This window comes from Apteryx rowi, unplaced genomic scaffold, assembly GCF_003343035.1.
Source record: "Apteryx rowi isolate R43461 unplaced genomic scaffold, aptRow1 scaffold_489, whole genome shotgun sequence".
Lineage (NCBI taxonomy): Eukaryota > Metazoa > Chordata > Aves > Apterygiformes > Apterygidae > Apteryx > Apteryx rowi.
In genome coordinates, this window is record NW_020450748.1 from 321,084 (window position 1) to 338,207 (window position 17,124).

Consider the following 17,124-nt stretch of genomic DNA (forward strand, 5'->3'; position numbering starts at 1 on the left):
TTCAGATACTCAGCATCTGACCTACGCAACTCCAGTTTTACCTTTCCTCTTCTCCACACAGTGCCTCATCTAATCTCACCCCAGTGCTGCTCGTTGTTTCCCAGTGCCACCTTCTATTTTTCCCACACTTAATCCTAATTAAGGCTTCTGCAAATTACAGTTCACACAGAAGTAAGGAAATCTGGGAGGTCATCCCTGCAAAATTTAGATTTCCACTCTAAAATGTGGACAGCATTAAAAATGTTTGCTTGCTTAAAATATTTTTGTTACAGAAAAGAGATTTTTTTCCTGTTATCTTCATTCTCAGAAACAGTCAGAAGTATTTGGTTAATGCTTTTTGTTTTTGTTATTAAATATCAGCCTAAGAAACCAAATCTGGCAATTTTCAGGCCAAATGAAAATACGGTAACTTTTGATAAAGGCTAAAGTATTGAAAACAAAACTAATAATATGAAGTGTCCTGCAGATGTATCAAATGCTTCTGTAGTTCTGAAAAACACCACGCTGTATAACATTCATAGCACCCTTTCTTGCTTAGATTGGCTTTAGGATCAATCCTTGTACGGAGATCCTGTTCCTCTTCTTCCACCTCCCCAACCCTTGTGCCAGCACTAACACTGGTGCAGCAGAACAGCAATTTTCACTTAAGCCACTTAACAGAGGAAGGGAAGAAAATGCAACATAATAAAGTGTGTGCAGTTTACATTTTATCAATTGCTATAAACATACAGGTTTTCCCCCCTCCCCCCCCGGAACTATATACAAGTTTTACACAATTCACATTTCAGAAGGGAACTCTAATCCTTGGTGACCAAAGATCTGCAGCAAGTCATACATCTGTTGATGATCATATGAATTAATATAATTTTTATACTCTTATCAGTTGCTGAGCAGAGTCTATTTAATGACAAATTCCCCTTATCGCAGAGATTTTAATTATGGCATTAGATGCAATTATCATAGGGTCACACTCCAGTCCCTCAAATTAAAGCTCAGCCAACTTGAACACACCACTCTGCTTAGTGAAGTCAGTTAAAAACAAAAAATGAAAGACAATCCCCCTCTCCCCCACAAAAAAACATGACTGGTTAAGCCGAATGTACTAAAAGTTCTATTCAAAAAGCAAGTTATAAACACCACAGTGCAGAGGGGGAGAGGATGGGAATTCAGCAAACAATCAAAATAGAAGCCATTGATTTGCCATCAAATATTTACTAGTTTTGTGCTTTTCTGATATTCTTTCAAAAGCTTCTCCAGATTGAACATGATAGGTCACAAAACAAAGGACTAGAAACCAGTCTTCCAAAGAGGCTAGAACTCTGCACATTCAGTTCCGTCACCTGATTCAGAAAAATATCTTAGGCTATCTATAGCCTAAACTCAAGGCTTTTTTTTTTTTTTTTTAAAGAGTGAATTAGCTAACACATGCTAAACTATTCCAAAAGACATGCTAAGATATTCAAAATTATAAACAGCAAATATTAAGGACACTGCACAATCTACGTTTTGGCTTTAACCCTGGCAAGAAATTTGGGATATGTCTGCACACCAGAAATATGTAATGTAATATAACACATTGGCATACCCATGATAGCATTATTTTACCTGGCACAAGCAAGAGCAGCAGTAAAGACGCAACAACACATACTGAGGCTCCTGCCAGCAGAACCAGTTCAAGTTGTATGGACACCTTGAACAGACACTCAGTTTACTTGTACAAGCAGAAGCCAGTGCCACAGCATTACCAGCATCTTTCTGATCTATGCCAATTACAATGAGACCAGAATGGGTATGCCCCCCGACAAACAATCCTTAATTTTCATCTGTTGATTTGTGCTTTAAAAGCCATTTGCTACCACATACTAACACATTTAATTTAGTACAGATGAAGCCTACCAACATTTTGTCAACTAAGTAAATCTGCTGATAATGTGGAGGAAACGACAAAGAGCGCATACACTGCTGGAAGTACTGCTATGCTGAATTCACACAGTCTCTTTTCAATCCATTATTGAGATAYTGTCCTTCATAATGAATATCAAAAAATCAATTAGGAGTGGCATACTTCTTCACTGAAGTGGCTGAACTTTGACCATTATTTTATTTACAGAATTTTCAAACAGCATTAAGTCCCTTTTATGAAAGTCACTTCAGAGTCCTTTAACTGTGAGGTCAGTACTAACAATTTAGTTTATTTTACCAAAGTCAAAGAAAATCTGATTCTAAGGCATTATGATACTAAGAAATTAGCATTTTCTGAAAACAAAAATAATGCTATACAAGCCTTTACTGTTAAAACTGTGAAAGTTAAGTTTCTTGAGCTTTACATTCGATTTTTGCCACTATGTATTGAATGCAGATGAAGAGTTGTATAAATTACAAGCTGTCATTTGAACTGATAGTTCTGTAACATATGGAGAAACTAAAAACAGCTTTGCTTGGATCTCTTCACAGTGTGATATATGACACAGATGATCAGTTTTAATGTATGACTTTTTCAAGTTTAAAACCCCGTGTGATCCAGTGCAACACAGGCAAATCATATGCAACTCTTAGTGAATATTTTGTTAAATTAAAACAGAACTGGGGTGGTTGAGAYGAAACCCATTCCACAGAAGCAAAAGAAGAGTAAAGAAAGACTGTGATCTAAAAAGACTGGTTATTGTATAACATCTCCTCTGATTTTTTTTAATGATTATTTAATAATTATGCCATAGCCAAAAATGGAGATGCTGCAGATAAAACGCCTGGAGAAAGCAGGAAGTGAAACTTTGACTATTTTTTTCTAGGTCAATAACCACTAATGGTAACTTGATAATATACAGGAGTTTTTATCAAGTCCATACCGAGTAAAATGCATTGTAGATTGGGTCTCCATGCAAATGTTTTCCCAACTTATATATATGGATAAGAGTACGACTTTTCTGAACTTTCAGCACAGCACTTTTAGCAAAACTTTATTGTAGATGCACTTTTATTCACAAAAATAACTTTTTTCTGGTACAGCTTATTTCATTCAGAGGTCTGGTTTGAGCCACGTTAACAAAATAATTCTTCTATTGGTCAAAGTTATGTCTATACCACTTGAATCTGCCGGCATAGATACCAATGTCTGTCAAACTCCTGCCACACAAAGCAAAATTCTCTTTTGATTACGGTCTATGAGCCTGCATACAACAATAAGACTATATGATCTCTTCTGTTCAGGCATTTTTCCATTAACACCAATGGCAACTCTTCATTAAGACCACATGATGAACTTAGCCTTTATTTAAATTYCTGATTTTTATTTTTTTTTCCCCCACAGTTGGGATTCATAAATTCTGTTTTCCACCTTTGCCCCAGATTCAATCTATACCCATAGGGAAAGTTAATTTAAATATATACAAGCTCAGTAGATTATTAATTATGATTACCACCTCCAGGGCAGAGATGTTGCAAAATTTCACAAATGCGAACACTGAAAACATTCACAAATGCGCAAGGCAAGGTGTGGCACCACCCAGCTTCAGGTAGCAGCTGGTCTCCGTAGTTTTCTTCTATAGTGAATGGCTAGAAAGTACAGAATCACCCTCTGTGGTCAACAGAGGCTTTTTCCAGAGGGAAACATGAGAAGACTTCTCAGTAACATTATGTACTGAACCTACTGATTTCTCCTTCCAATTCTATTTCCATTACTTATCAAGAATGTTCTGCACCAGCAAAAGATAAGTAGAGTTTTATACAGCTTGTTTATCTGATCTGAGATTGTTAGTTTTTCCTCAAATTAAAGATAATATAAATAAAAGAGAATTCTACATCTTAAGTTACCGTGTAGAACTCACTTAACTTTCACAGATAGGAAAAGGAGGCTGAGACTTCCTAGCAGGAAGGTTGTGGAGAAGAACTTGGAAACAAAGTTTGGAGAGAGAGAATTAAGCTGAAGTACTTTTGGTAGCTATTTAAATTCCTAACAAAGGGAATAAAACTAAAAATGGACAAAAAGTGTATGATGACTATTTGGGAAGGATTTGTAGTATCATTTAACAAGTGATGAACTGAAATAACAGCAGTACCCCAAAACACCCAGAAGTTTGCAATATTTAACTTTATGCCAATTTACACAGCAAAACGGCCTTACAAGGAAACTTGTGTGAAACACCAGATTTCTACAAAAATGTATAAATATCTTTAGAATTTTAAATTAAGTTCACATACATTTTCTAAATCAAGCTTCAAGTCAACATGTAGCCCAATGCAGCAATTTTTGGCAATCTTATGGCTTCAAAGCAAAACACTAAAAAAAAAAAATCCATACAATCCTATGAAATACAAAACAATTACTTTTTCAATTTAATTACTAAAATAATAAAAACAAATGAAATAATAACACAGATAGACATTAAAACTGTATATGATTTGCCTTTGGCCAAAAAGTTCAGTATCTGATAGCACAGGACCAAACAAGTTCAGATTACCATTCCCAAATTTGTTTTGCAGTCTTGTCTACACAAGAAGAGCCAAGTTTTTTTAACAAAATTAGTGCAGTTAACTTAATAGAAGCCCTAGCATATCTAGAGTAAAATAGTTTTATTCTAGGCATAGTAGTGATTYCAGGAATAATCTAGGTACCAATGTAATTATATGTTAAAAATACACATCTATAACAAAATCAGAATTGCAAAATAGCTGATGTTGGAAGACACCTTCTGAAGATCATCTGGTCCAACCCCCCCGCTCAAGCAGGGTCACCTAGAGCAGGTTACCCAGGACCGTGTCCAATTGGGTTATGAATATTTCCAGAGAAGGAGACCCCACAACTTCTCTGGGCAACCTGTTCCATCGTTCAACCACCCTCACAGCAAAGAAGTGTTTTCTGGTGTTCAGGTGAAATTTCCGGTGTTTCAGTCTGTGCCCATTGCCTCTTGTCCTGTCACCGGGCACCACTGAGGAGAGTCTGGCCCCATCCTCTTTATGCCTCCCATCAAGTATTTATACACATTAACAAGATCCCCCTGAGCCTTCTCTTCTCCAGGCYGAGCACTCCCAGCTCTCCCAGCCTCTCCTCAATGCCCCACTCCCTTAATCACCTTCATGGCCCTTTGCTGGACTCACTCCAGTAGCTCCATCTCTCTCTTGTCCTGGGGAGCCTGGCACTGGACCCAGCACTCCAGACATGGCCTCACCAAGGCTGAATAGAGGGGGAGGATCACCTCCCTCGACCTGCTGGCAACACTCTTCCTGATGCAGCCCAGGGTGCTGCTGGCCACTTTTCCCACAAGGGCATATTGCTGGCACATGGTCAACTTATTGTCCACCAGGACCCCCAGGTCCTGTCCTGCAAAGTTGCTCTCCAGTCAGTCGGCCCCTAGCCTACACTGGTGCCTGGGGTTGTTCCTCCCCAGGTGCAGAACTTTGCAATTCCCTTTGCTGAATTTCATGAGGTTCCTGTCTGCCCACTTCTCCAGCCTGTTACGGTCCCTCTGAAWAGCAGTGTAACTATGTGGTCCCCATAATGTGGGCACTTCCTTGTTTACACGCATATGTTTGGGGCGACTCTACTTCCACCCTGTTTTGTAGATTAAGAGGTCCCTTCTGTTTACATCACCCCAGACTCTTCGTTTGCCAACCCCATCCATTACTTCCTTACTTGACCGTTGGTCATTCCCTCCCTCCCCTATCATTCCTAGATCAAAGCCCTCTTCGCCACTTTGGCCAGCCTGTTGGCAAAGTATCTGTTGTAATGATACACAGTAACTGCAAACTTCTAGGACATATGTTTGTATATGTTTTAGACGCATTCAAAGTCAGACCGAAAAAGCGTATTAAAACATTTAAGAAAAAGATTCAGAAAGAACTCTCAACCCAAGATAAAGCCAAACCACAAGAGAAAAATGTAGGTCAGGTCCTCATAAAACTGTCAACACACAAAAGGAGTATTGCAGGTAACAACTGATACAACTTCTCAGTTTGTTTTTTTTTTTGGTAGAGAATACAAATTTCAGCATATTCTAAGATATATTTATGGTACAGTCATTTTCAGAAAATTAGTTGTCCCAATTGACTTTGACAAGGAACTCTGATCTGAATCCACATCTGAGTTTGACAGTCGCATTAATCTACTGAACCACATAGACAACAAAATAAGAACTCCGTATATTCATCACTCCCTCTTTCATTTTGAAAGTTGCCTTTCATTTCCCCCAACAACTTTTAAAATCATTTTCAAAACAAGACAGATAAAAACCACTTGATTACAGAGTTTGTATGATATGAATTGTGGAGAACTACAAACCCAAATTTTCAGGATTAAAACTTCAGAAGCATTACCCTTCTCCTGTGAAAGATMTTCTCATTTGAGGTTAGCTTACAAAAGTCTAGTACAACACTTAAAGAAATTGTAAAGATTAAAACATCTAAAGAACAAAAAAAGTTGAAATCACTAGGCTGACATAATCCAAAGAGTTTCTGGGTAAATCTATTCCATCAGATGTTTTTTCCCCAAGATCTTACATTTTTAGTTTATTCAATCAATTAAAACAAACAAACAAAAAATCACAAAGAGCTCCTTAGGCTATCTTAAAATTATAGTATCACCTCTCAAGCAACCACTACTGAAAATTAAAAGAGTAAGGTGACAAAAAAAAGAATACTTTTTTTCATGTCTAATCAAAATAGGATATTTCAGATTTTGTAAAGACTGCTGTTATGGTTATATGTCAGTTAGTTCACGATATTAAAATATATTGGAGTTGGATTATTACAAATATAGTAAAATATCTGACAATTTAATATCTTTCATCAAGCCTTCTTAAACAAAGACACTCAGTGATAAGTAAAAGTATTGTATTGGAAAAAGGAAAAAATAACCAAAAATTACAGATTTCCATTGCAACACAATGGAAAAAACTCTACTAACACCATGAAATGAGACTGTTTCACTGCTGGCGTGTTTAATTTTAGAATTTACAATTTACATTCAATGTACTTTATGCTAATAATAGTTAGTGAAAAGTTATTTTCACTGTAACATAGAAAAAATTTGTTTTCTGAGTGGTGATGTTCACATTTAAAAACAAATACGGATAGGCTAAGAATATTAAGATCGCAATCAGCCTAATTACCAGGATAAGTTGCATGTTAAAGTTCAAAAAAATGATTATAGCAAAACACATTAAAATTATAGTTTCTTACTCTTATGCATAACTCCTGTTCTAAGGAGCTCGGCATGGTTTTAAAGAGAACTGAAGTTCTTGCAGAATTCTTAATCCAATTTTTGTGAAAAAGGAAAGCTGCAAATTTTTGTCATTGTGATAACTCTTTTTCCACAGTTAACAGTACTATTATAATATATTGTGCTTTTTAAAAAAATATTTATCCAGCTCAAGCCCTGGTAGTACCACAGGACTATGTTTGGTCCCATGAATTCCTTCCTGCCAGATGTCTGTCTTCTAGCAAGAAGTTCAGTTATTCTTCATATAAAAGCCCAGTGATCCCACTGAAACTGTGAAAGAGGAAGCAAGCTTTGTACACTGGCTTAAGCTAGATCATATACACAGAAACATGAGAAAATCTGTATTATAGAGGACAAAAGTGAAACCCTCCTATATTTTGTCTACACATAAAGAACTGACTTGAGTGAACTAAGTGCTATCATATCTATAAAATAACCACCTTAAAACCAATTTTATTTTACTTACAATAATTTTCATTTTGGTTCAAACCTGCATTCCGATTCAGAATTTCAAACCTTACCACAGACCTTACTCCTTATGCTTCCTCTACAGCAGCCATCTGGCCTCTTCCCACCTCATGCAAGCAGCCATCACTCATCCCTTTCTTTCCTTCTATGCCTCCAGAGACTAAAATAGCCAGTCTAAAAAAGCTCAACTTCTTGTGAGCACAAAGGATAATAGGGAAGGCAGTGTGGAAATGAGAAAACTGCTGCTACTAGTTCCGAATCTGCCCCTTCCACTGCATTGAAGTAGAGGTCAGCAACTACTGTTAGGAAAAAGCACATTTCCCAGCAGATAAAATAGTGCATCTCTATATACACATACATTGTCTTCCCCAGCTTTGTTCTTTGTGTTGGGTTGTAGTTAGCAAGAATCATTAAACCATCCCGTTTCCTCCAGGAAAGACAGTGACCTGGATGGAAGCAAGCCAAGGATTGCCTACAGGGTCATACCATAAATTAACCTGTAACAGTAAAAACTGTAATCCTTCTTTTTAAGAAATCTCATATTGAATTGATTGCTTAAGGTCTGTATTTCTTTCTCCTTTTCCCAGCACTTAAAACAGAAAGACAGATGATTAATGGTAATTATTAGGTACATGCCAGTGAGGATGAAGTGACTTAAATCACTTCTTTCAGACATCATTATATCAGAATAATTACCTGATTTAATTCTGCACATAAAAAAACAGCACTGAATTTGATTATTTAAAACTAAATATAACATTGTCTCTACTATCCCTTTTTTGACTGGGATATATACCATAGTCATTCATTCAAGCTGTTAAATAGCTCCCTATACTTATTCAGATTGATTTAACTATTATTTGGTGAGCACTCTTTCTTATTTATTAGACTGTTAGTTGCTTATTTTTTATTCGGCATGTTATGTCAAGCTGCTTCTGGAAGAAATTAGGAATTGCTGAAGACAACAAATGTTCATTATCTGTATTTTTGTTTGCTCAGTGTTATCCAAGCTACATAAGGAAAAAAACAAACAAACAAACAAACAAACAATGTCTTCTATTTAAATAAGTTTTATTTACTTACCAAAGTAGTTCACTACTATTAGGTGGTGAACTGATTGCTCCTAAACATTACAATCTCACATTTTTGAATTAGGAGATCTCAGTCTCCCATACCTACTTGGAATTCATGGATTAGACAAGAAAAACATGCCTTCCCCTTTTTCAGCGCACAAGCAGTAATAAATTAAACCAAGAACCCCAAATAAACCTAACAAATCCTAACAATCCTAACAAAATACCTATGACTGAAGCCACTGTACTTTGATTTTATCTTTTTTGCAATTTCTTCCCTATTAGTTCAAAAACTGTCACAATACTTTATTTATGAATCCTACATAAAATAATTTTACCTAAGTATGCTATCTTCTAGTAAGAACATCATAAACTATACTTTGACTGGATCACCACTCCTTCCTTACTCAACCAAGTTCCCCATGCAAGCTGCCACCCCTTCCTTTCAATGAGTTCCTGCTGTATCTGCCCATCTACTGCAGCCTGAAGAAAAGCTGTTGCAGGATCCCTGCTGTTACTCAACATAGTAAGAGAGGAAGGCTTGCTGGTGCTGCTGCCAACATCAAGGGCTCTTTCACTCCACTCTCCCCTCACAGCTTCAACCAAGTTTGTATTTGCTGAAGCCATGCCCAAGAGGTGAGGGGTGAGGGATGGGCCACCGTGGGGAGGATAAGTAGGGAAGGGAAAAGAGTCAAACCCTTCTTTTTTCTAAAATCAACCTGCATCCYCACCTTTCTGATTGGGCAGGAGACAATTGCTATTTGGACAGTAATCATCTCCAGACACCATCACATTTGGGGATGCAGCCTAAGTGCAAGACTCCCACTGGCTACATCCAGCCCAAATACAGGATTGTTTGTTTTTTTGAGCAACAATTTCCGAACTATGGTGCACAAGGTACTGGTGAACAGAACAACTGATGAATTCTTCATGTGAAAGTCTGAAGCAGGTACATGGTGAACCATCACTAGTTTTAAGGGTAGTGAGTGATTCACCAGTTCAAAATATACTCAGATGCATTAGTTCAGAGTAAAGCTTAGCAGGCTATATTAGACATACTGTTAACTGAAGAAATAAGTCATACTATATTTTGACATTTAGATGCCAGTTACATGACACCAACTTTTAAAGAAGGAAAATAAGTTTGCATTTGTTTGTATTTTTAAACAGCAGCGTTTTTCATATTGGTCTGAAATAGCTTGTCAGAAATAGCACTGTTTACTCAGAAAACATCCAAGCCTTTGTTGAAAGAAAATAAAGATAAATCATACTAGGGAAGTGCCTAAAAGATACAACTGAGATCAGAACTCCGAAGTGTGATACAGTACACATGCACATCAGTTTTGCTTTAACTACACCTAYAGAATTAAGCAATACAGCTCCGAAGCAAGAATGCAGTTACTGCAATACAAAGACAATATATTCCAGTATGGACATGCACATACAGAAATGGAAATAAGCTACACTATATAAGAAATCTTTCTACTTGTGTAAGTACAATCACACCAGGGGTTCTACAAGTGAAAATATTACAAAAAAAAAAAAAAAAAAAAAAAAACACTCTAAAACAAAAACTCTCAAGCCTCACAAAAAAACAAAACACACTTAAGACAAAATGATGCCAGAATTGCAGCTGAATTATTAACACTTTGAGGCAGCTATTCCCATCTTCTATTTCCATTTCAGCTATAAGGAAACTAAAGAACAGAAATTATTTTCTCAAAGTTATAAATAGGAGACCCCTAGAACAGGAAACTTAAAAAGTTCCCTGCTCTTCCATAATAACACCCTACTTTGGGCAGAATTACCTACAACATTACAGTAGGGCTTTTCAGTAAATTTCAAACATCTCAAAGTAATAAACACTCAAAACCACAACAGTTTGGAAGCTTTTTTTYCTCCCCACTTTTTACTCCTCTGCAGAAAAGAGCCCTCCAAGAGTACGTGTCACACTGATTGTATAGGACTATACCAAAATGAATTAAAGTTGTATGGTATCATTCATCAGAAGTTGCATGCAACATTTCAAATTACATCAAAAATGAAGTCAAATGTACTCTTTAAAATTTGCTAATAAATTCATATCCATCTACAATCATATCAAACATAGCCTTAATATCATCCTTGAATTACACTGCATTACAGCAATATTGAACATTTATGATAGTAAGTGCTTCAAGAGCTTTCCAGGTGAAAAATAGGTATAAGAATACAAACACTGCTGTTCTGCTGTACTAGAAAAGACTTGCACAAATCCATCTATTTTGTGCAACTAGTTAAAAGGCCTTAGACTGTTATTTCTGATTAGTATTCGTCATTAAAAATGACCGTGAACTTTAGGGACAATAGAAAACCAACTGAAACCAAAACATTCTCAGGAACAGATACTTTCAAATGATCATTGTGGTTTCCTGGTAATTTCATTATGCTTTGTCTTAACATACATAAGTACTTAAGGGAAGATCTGCTTTTTTATTCATATATCATGCACTGGTATATGATGTACACACTTTCTAAACAACATCATCAGGCAGCAAACACAGCATGCTTAGAACTTGTTAAACATACTAGATGTAAAGCTATAATGATGTCAGTGATGATAAGAGTTTTCTGATTTTAAAGATGTAACCTCCAGGTGAAGGTAAATGAATTAAAAAAAAAACCAAAAAACTCACAGAAACCAAGGACATAACCCAGAACACTCTAATCTCAGTCTGAGCTACAGTAAATCTGACACATGCTTTGAAGCGTAAGATTAAGATAATAAGAAAGTACGGTTCAGAAGGAGCCTGACATCCACGCAGGGATGCACGATGCTCATTCACATTAAGGACGTGAGCGGAAAGAAGGTCATCAAATAAAGCCTAAGGACCGGACCCCTCTCCTGAGGGATAAGACAGGAGACAAGACAGTGCTGGGACACACGGTCTCGTTCCCGGCACCCCCCCGCTCCTCCACCAGGGCGCGCCCGCCACCTCACCCCGGAGGGGGCCCGCTCTGAAGGGGAAGCCCTAGCCGGGACCCCCCTCCGCCCCCGCGAGGGCGGCTCCCTGCGCTGCGGAGCCCGCGCCGCTGCGCTTCAGCCGCGCAGCTGAGAAGAACGGCGTGCGGGGAGGGAAGAGCAGGGGACCGCCGCCGTCCCTCACCCCCGGCCCTGCCGCTGCCGCTGGGGGAGGAGCCCCTGCCGCCCCTCCCCCCTCAGCGCCCCGGCCGCGGGGGGAGGCCTTGAGGCTGCCCCTCCCCCCCGGCAACCGTTGCCGGGGGCCCCCTCCCCGCCGCCCGTTATCCTCCCCGCCAGCCCGGAAGTGGCTTCCTCCTTGCCCTTCACCGGGAAAGGAAGGCGGCCGGGCCGGAGGCCCCCGCCCCGCCCCGGGCACTAACCGTCGGGGTCCAGCTCGCCGGCGCGGCGGCTCCGCCTCGGCCTCACGCGCGGGGCCCCGCCTCGCGCCCCATTCCGCCTCCGCCGCCCGGCCCGCAAGGACGGCTGAGCAGCGCCACGAGCTCCCCAGCACGCATGCGCCGCCGCCTCGCTCCGCGGCGCGGGGCAGCGGCTCGCGCGGCCTGGCGCAGGCGCAGAGCGGCCCAGCGCGGAGGCGGGGGAGCCAGGGGTGGGAGGAGAGGCGCGTGCGCGGTGGCGTTGGTGGAAGCGCGCCGGACCCGCGCGGAGACGACACCTCGGAAGAGGCGTTCTGCGCACGCGCAGAAGGAGGGCGGGTGACGGGGCGGGGAAGGACACGCCCGCCCATGCCCCTCCTCCTGCCGAGCTTCCCGTGCGCGGGGCATGACGGGTACTGTAGTTCTCTCGGCGTACCCTAGCGGAAAGGGTGGCCAGCCGCTTTCCGGGCGGCGGACTACACCTCCCAGCGACCTCGCGGGGAGGGGGCGGCGGTGGCAGCCGTGTGTTAGGCGGTAGCGAGGTGCGGCCCTGCCGTCGACCTCGCGTCCGTCTGCCTCGCTGGTTTTTAAACCCCCGCGAGCGCTGTGGCGGGGGAGCGCGGGGGCCGCCCCGCTCCTCGGTGCAGAGCCCCAGCCACCGCAGGCCCTGCTGGCTGGCAGCACCGCTAGGGGAAGGAGCTCCTCGGACAAGCAGCCTGCGGCCTCCCGGGCGCGCAGGGCAGGAGGGGCCCCGGCCTGAACTGGGCCCCAGCTGCAGCCAGCGAGGCGCTTCGGGGCTAAGGATGGAGYGGAGCGCTGCTGAAGGGGGGCCCTGGCGTGGCGCTCCCTTCACCACTCCTGCTTCAATGACATAAAAACTTAAAAATTCTTTAAAGTTCACTGAAGCCACTCTGAGCAGACGGGAACAGCAATGTTTGCCTTTTCGAGCAGATTTACGAGAAACATAAGCATTAGCAACAATTCAAGTAGTCTATGACTAAACCAGTTGTGAGATAAACCCCTCAAAACTTGTAACAGTGGAAAGTCAACAAACATTAAAAGACACTGAATACAGATGCAAAAACTGACACAGCTCTGTAGCTGTTTACATCCAGCCTGCCTTCTGAACAACATTGCTACTGATTTCCATGTTTACACTGCAAAAGAGAGCAGCCATCTACTTTGGCTTCATCTTGTGCAACAAATTTGAGCTTGCATCATTACCAGTTTGTCTTTGCTGTTTTGTGGCATACAAGAAATTGGAGAAATACTCTGTGACTTGAGGAGGTGATCTGTGCCAAGAAACACATCTCCAGCTCAACTTGCATCCTGTTTATAGTGATATTAAAGGAATTTTGTATTCTTTGTTTCTCACCATACAAGTTCCTGATTATGTTAAGCACCTGCATATCTTGAATCCTTTTCAGGATTCCTAATCAACAAGGGAATTTGTTCCAGTAAGAAGCAGACCAATTCATTCCCACAGCCTCAAACATAATCTGTGAGCTATTGGACACATTAATACTGTGGCAGTGCGCCACCTGCTTCATTTATTCACTTGAGATTCAGTGCTCCTTAGTCTTTGTCAAATGGGCTCTTTGTGCAACCTTCTGGGGTAATGTAAAAGATCCCCCACAGGAATTTGTGCTATTCAGTAGAAAATACAAAAGGGAGGCTTGTAAACACTCTGATTAGTGTTGGAGCACAGAGATATTGTCTCCACAGCGTATTACATAACCATGCAATTCCCAGTTTCCCTCCTCCCTCCCAGAAAGAACAGTTTAAAGGCAAGTACTTACCGTTTTATTTAACTTAACATCACAGCTAATGTTTTTTGTTATGCAAAGGCTGTATTATTTTTGGCAAAAGGAGGAAAGAATGGTCACTTTAGAAACATCTATAGTAATTTGAGAAGATTGCCTGTAAGGCGCTCCACTTGAAGTGACAGCCACCAGAGGCTCTCAACTCCAAAGAATAAGTATTATCAGAGGCTGGTGTTAACCTAAGTTCACACACAATAGGCCCATCAGTTAATGAACACAGAATGAATCTTCCCCCATTTTTTGCCAAAAACAAACAAATAATTGCGTGCAGTACTAGACCAGTTCGCCACCATATGAAATACAATTGGGTAACTTTAAACTTCAGAAACCTTATTGTGGTCTGAGGCCTACTTACACAGGCTGACACAGAGTGAGACACATTCTTACATCCTACACCTCCTTACAGTCACTCTTCTTAAATTCTTGCTGTTTTAAGGACAAAGTCAAGCAAGGATTCTAAGACGACAAGCTCTCTGCTTTGAAATTCAGTCTTGCTGCTGTACCTGAGCCTCATAAACGTAATAAAATAATAACGGAGTGATGCTCTAGAAAGCATTTTAGAAAAAAAGGGAAAAAAGCAGAGCTGTGTAAATGAACAAATAATTCCCTCTCATTACCTCTCAGCTGTAAGACTGCTTCAAGAAAGCCAGTTTTGGGGCTGAGTTAGTCTTTTTATTAGTGAAAGATAATGGATACATCTTCTAATTGGCAGTCTGAAATAGTGCCTGAGAAGCCATTGTAGTATCTCAACTTCTAGGTTTATTCAAAGTTAAAAAAACTTCTCCTCTGGTCCATGTGGACAGATCTGCTGGTACCACAGATGAACTTCATATGAAATTGAGCACTGTCCTTCTTGCTTATACAATTAGGAGAGCTATGTATAAAGGGCTAAATACTAGGTATCTTCCAGAGATCAATTCAACTTTATGACTAAAGGCCAAAGTGAGCATAGTCATTTTATTATAGAAACCCTCAATTTTCCTTTGTTGACCAAGCACATATTTGAATTGAGAGGAGAGCATAATGAAACACCTATTCCCATAAAGATGAAGAAAATGTGTGTGTGACAGAACTGGAAAGAAGGGCCTACTCTTCCTGTGGCCCTCTCTTTCTTCACTCCTGTTTGCACAGCAACTTGTTTTGAATGGGGAGAGGATGTGATGAAAAGTGTTCACTCAAAACCCTTTGAGAGATGGGACTCTAAATGGGCTGTACTATTCTGTGATAACTTTAGTACAATAAGTTCTATTAAATCGTCTACCGTTGTGGGCAAACCACAATTAGACACACTGCTTAATTCTCATCAGCCATAAAGAAATACACAGCAGTCATAAAGAGGTATAGCTGATAAAAGACACTGGCCACATATGGAAACACATATGCAAAGTAATGAGAGCTTGAATATACAAAGGAAAGTGCAGAAAAAATAGATTAGTTAATGCCTTCAAAAAAACAACAGTTATTCTTAAGAAGTATCACACAACAGGAAAAAACAGAGCCAAAAGAGCGCGTATGATAAAAAATCAACTTGCTATACTGAGCTCTGCCTATACAACTCCCATTAGCATTATGGAATTACACCATTCACAGATCTTTGTAGTAGGAAGAAAGTTTAAAAATACATATGCAGTGAAAAGGATATTAAAACACTGGACCTTGGCAGCCTTTTATCTTAGCTAGATTTGTTTGAAAAAGACCTACTTTGTTCCTTGCAATGTCTTGTGTCTAAGCATACTTTAACAACATATTACTTTGTCAAACAGATCATACCAAGAACTCACCCATCAACACCACCACACCTAGTGGCAAACCTCAGTACAAGGGGTTTTTTTTAAACCCCAATAGACATTATAATACATGAGGTTATGCGATAAAAGGCTCATCTCCGCAAGCATGAAGGAGAACTGATGCATGATGGCAGGTGGGGGAATCACAATAACCCAGTCAGAGAAAGGAGTCCCGGGGCTGGGGGGACCTGTGACCATGAGTTGGTGGGAGCAGCTCTCCTGAGCATCTTACTGACTGAGGGGGTCTCTGTTGGGGGTGTGGGACTCAGTATGGGCTGCAGGGAGAAGTGTCTGGGGGTTGTACAAAACTTCCTATGGGATGTTTAGGGGAAGAACCAAAGGTGGGAAAAGGGAGGGATCAAAGYGGTTTGGGGAGGAACAAGTGTGGGAAAATAGCAGGATAAGGGGATAAAAGGGGCTGGTAAAGTGCAAACAGGCTGCTGGTCAGGACACTTCTCTGGCCATGCCCTGTGCTTCATCACCAGTCGGTCCTGTCTGCTCACTAAATTTCATTTCTAGCTATTTTCCCATGTGAGGGGGCTCTATTCTGTGTGTACATGGAGGTTTGAGTGCCACCAGAGCGGGGCCATGAGTCACAGAGGCTGTGTCTGGGATGCCACACTGGAGACACCAGAGTGTGTGCATATGATGTGGGTCTATGCGTCCGCAGATGATTGCGACCCAACGTCAAGCCAGACTAGCCAGTAGCACAGTAAATGGCTTGGGAAGGCAGGCAAAGACCAGAGGGCCTGCAAGTTCACTACCAGAGGCACCAGGAGGTCCAAGCCAACTACTGGGGAGACCATGGGAGTTGACTGAGACACCCATTTGTGTGGCAACCAGAGACAAGAGGATCCAGGACCAGCTACTGGCTCAACTAGGTGTCTAAGGCCAAAGGGATCCGTAGAATGCGTGTGTGTGTGCACATGCCTGTGCAGGTGCTGGTGTACGCGAGGGGGTCCGTGCAGCAGCAGCTAGAGTGGGGCTGTGGGCCTCAACATGCCCAGGTGCCAGCAACTGCGGACACCTGGGAGCCAGGGCCAGTTACTGGGTAGACTGAGTGCCCAAGACCAGCTACTGGGGGATCCATACTGTTTGTATATGTACATAGATTTCCCATAATGGACCTTCACCCTGAAGCAGGGAACAGGATGAGGCTGTTGGTGCCATTTGTGTAACTGCTGAGTGCTTCTGTCTGTGCTGATCGCTGCGTGTGTGTGTGTGCGTGCGCATACGCGCCTACTGGCAACGTGTGCTCAGCCTTGCTGCTGGCTGGACATAGGAACCTAGAGCTGTGGCACCCTTGCCTCTATGAGGCTACCGGATTTGGCACACCCCTAACGTAGTAACGCATCCAGAAAACAACAGGAAGTGACTGTGAGCAA

At 41.4% G+C, this 17,124-nt stretch overlaps 1 protein-coding gene across 2 annotated transcripts in view; it reads right to left on the minus strand.

Moving 5' to 3' along the window:
- Nucleotides 1–12,279, minus strand: part of RALBP1 (ralA binding protein 1) — a 39,431-nt gene extending 27,152 nt beyond the window's left edge. The window contains exon 1 of one of the 2 annotated variants that reach the window (XM_026078801.1): nucleotides 12,136–12,279. The gene's annotated coding sequence lies outside the window, so the exon portion shown is untranslated. The remainder of the gene's footprint in view (nucleotides 1–12,135) is intronic. The other variant, XM_026078797.1, reaches the window with a different exon arrangement.
- Nucleotides 12,280–17,124: the final 4,845 nt, after the last annotated feature.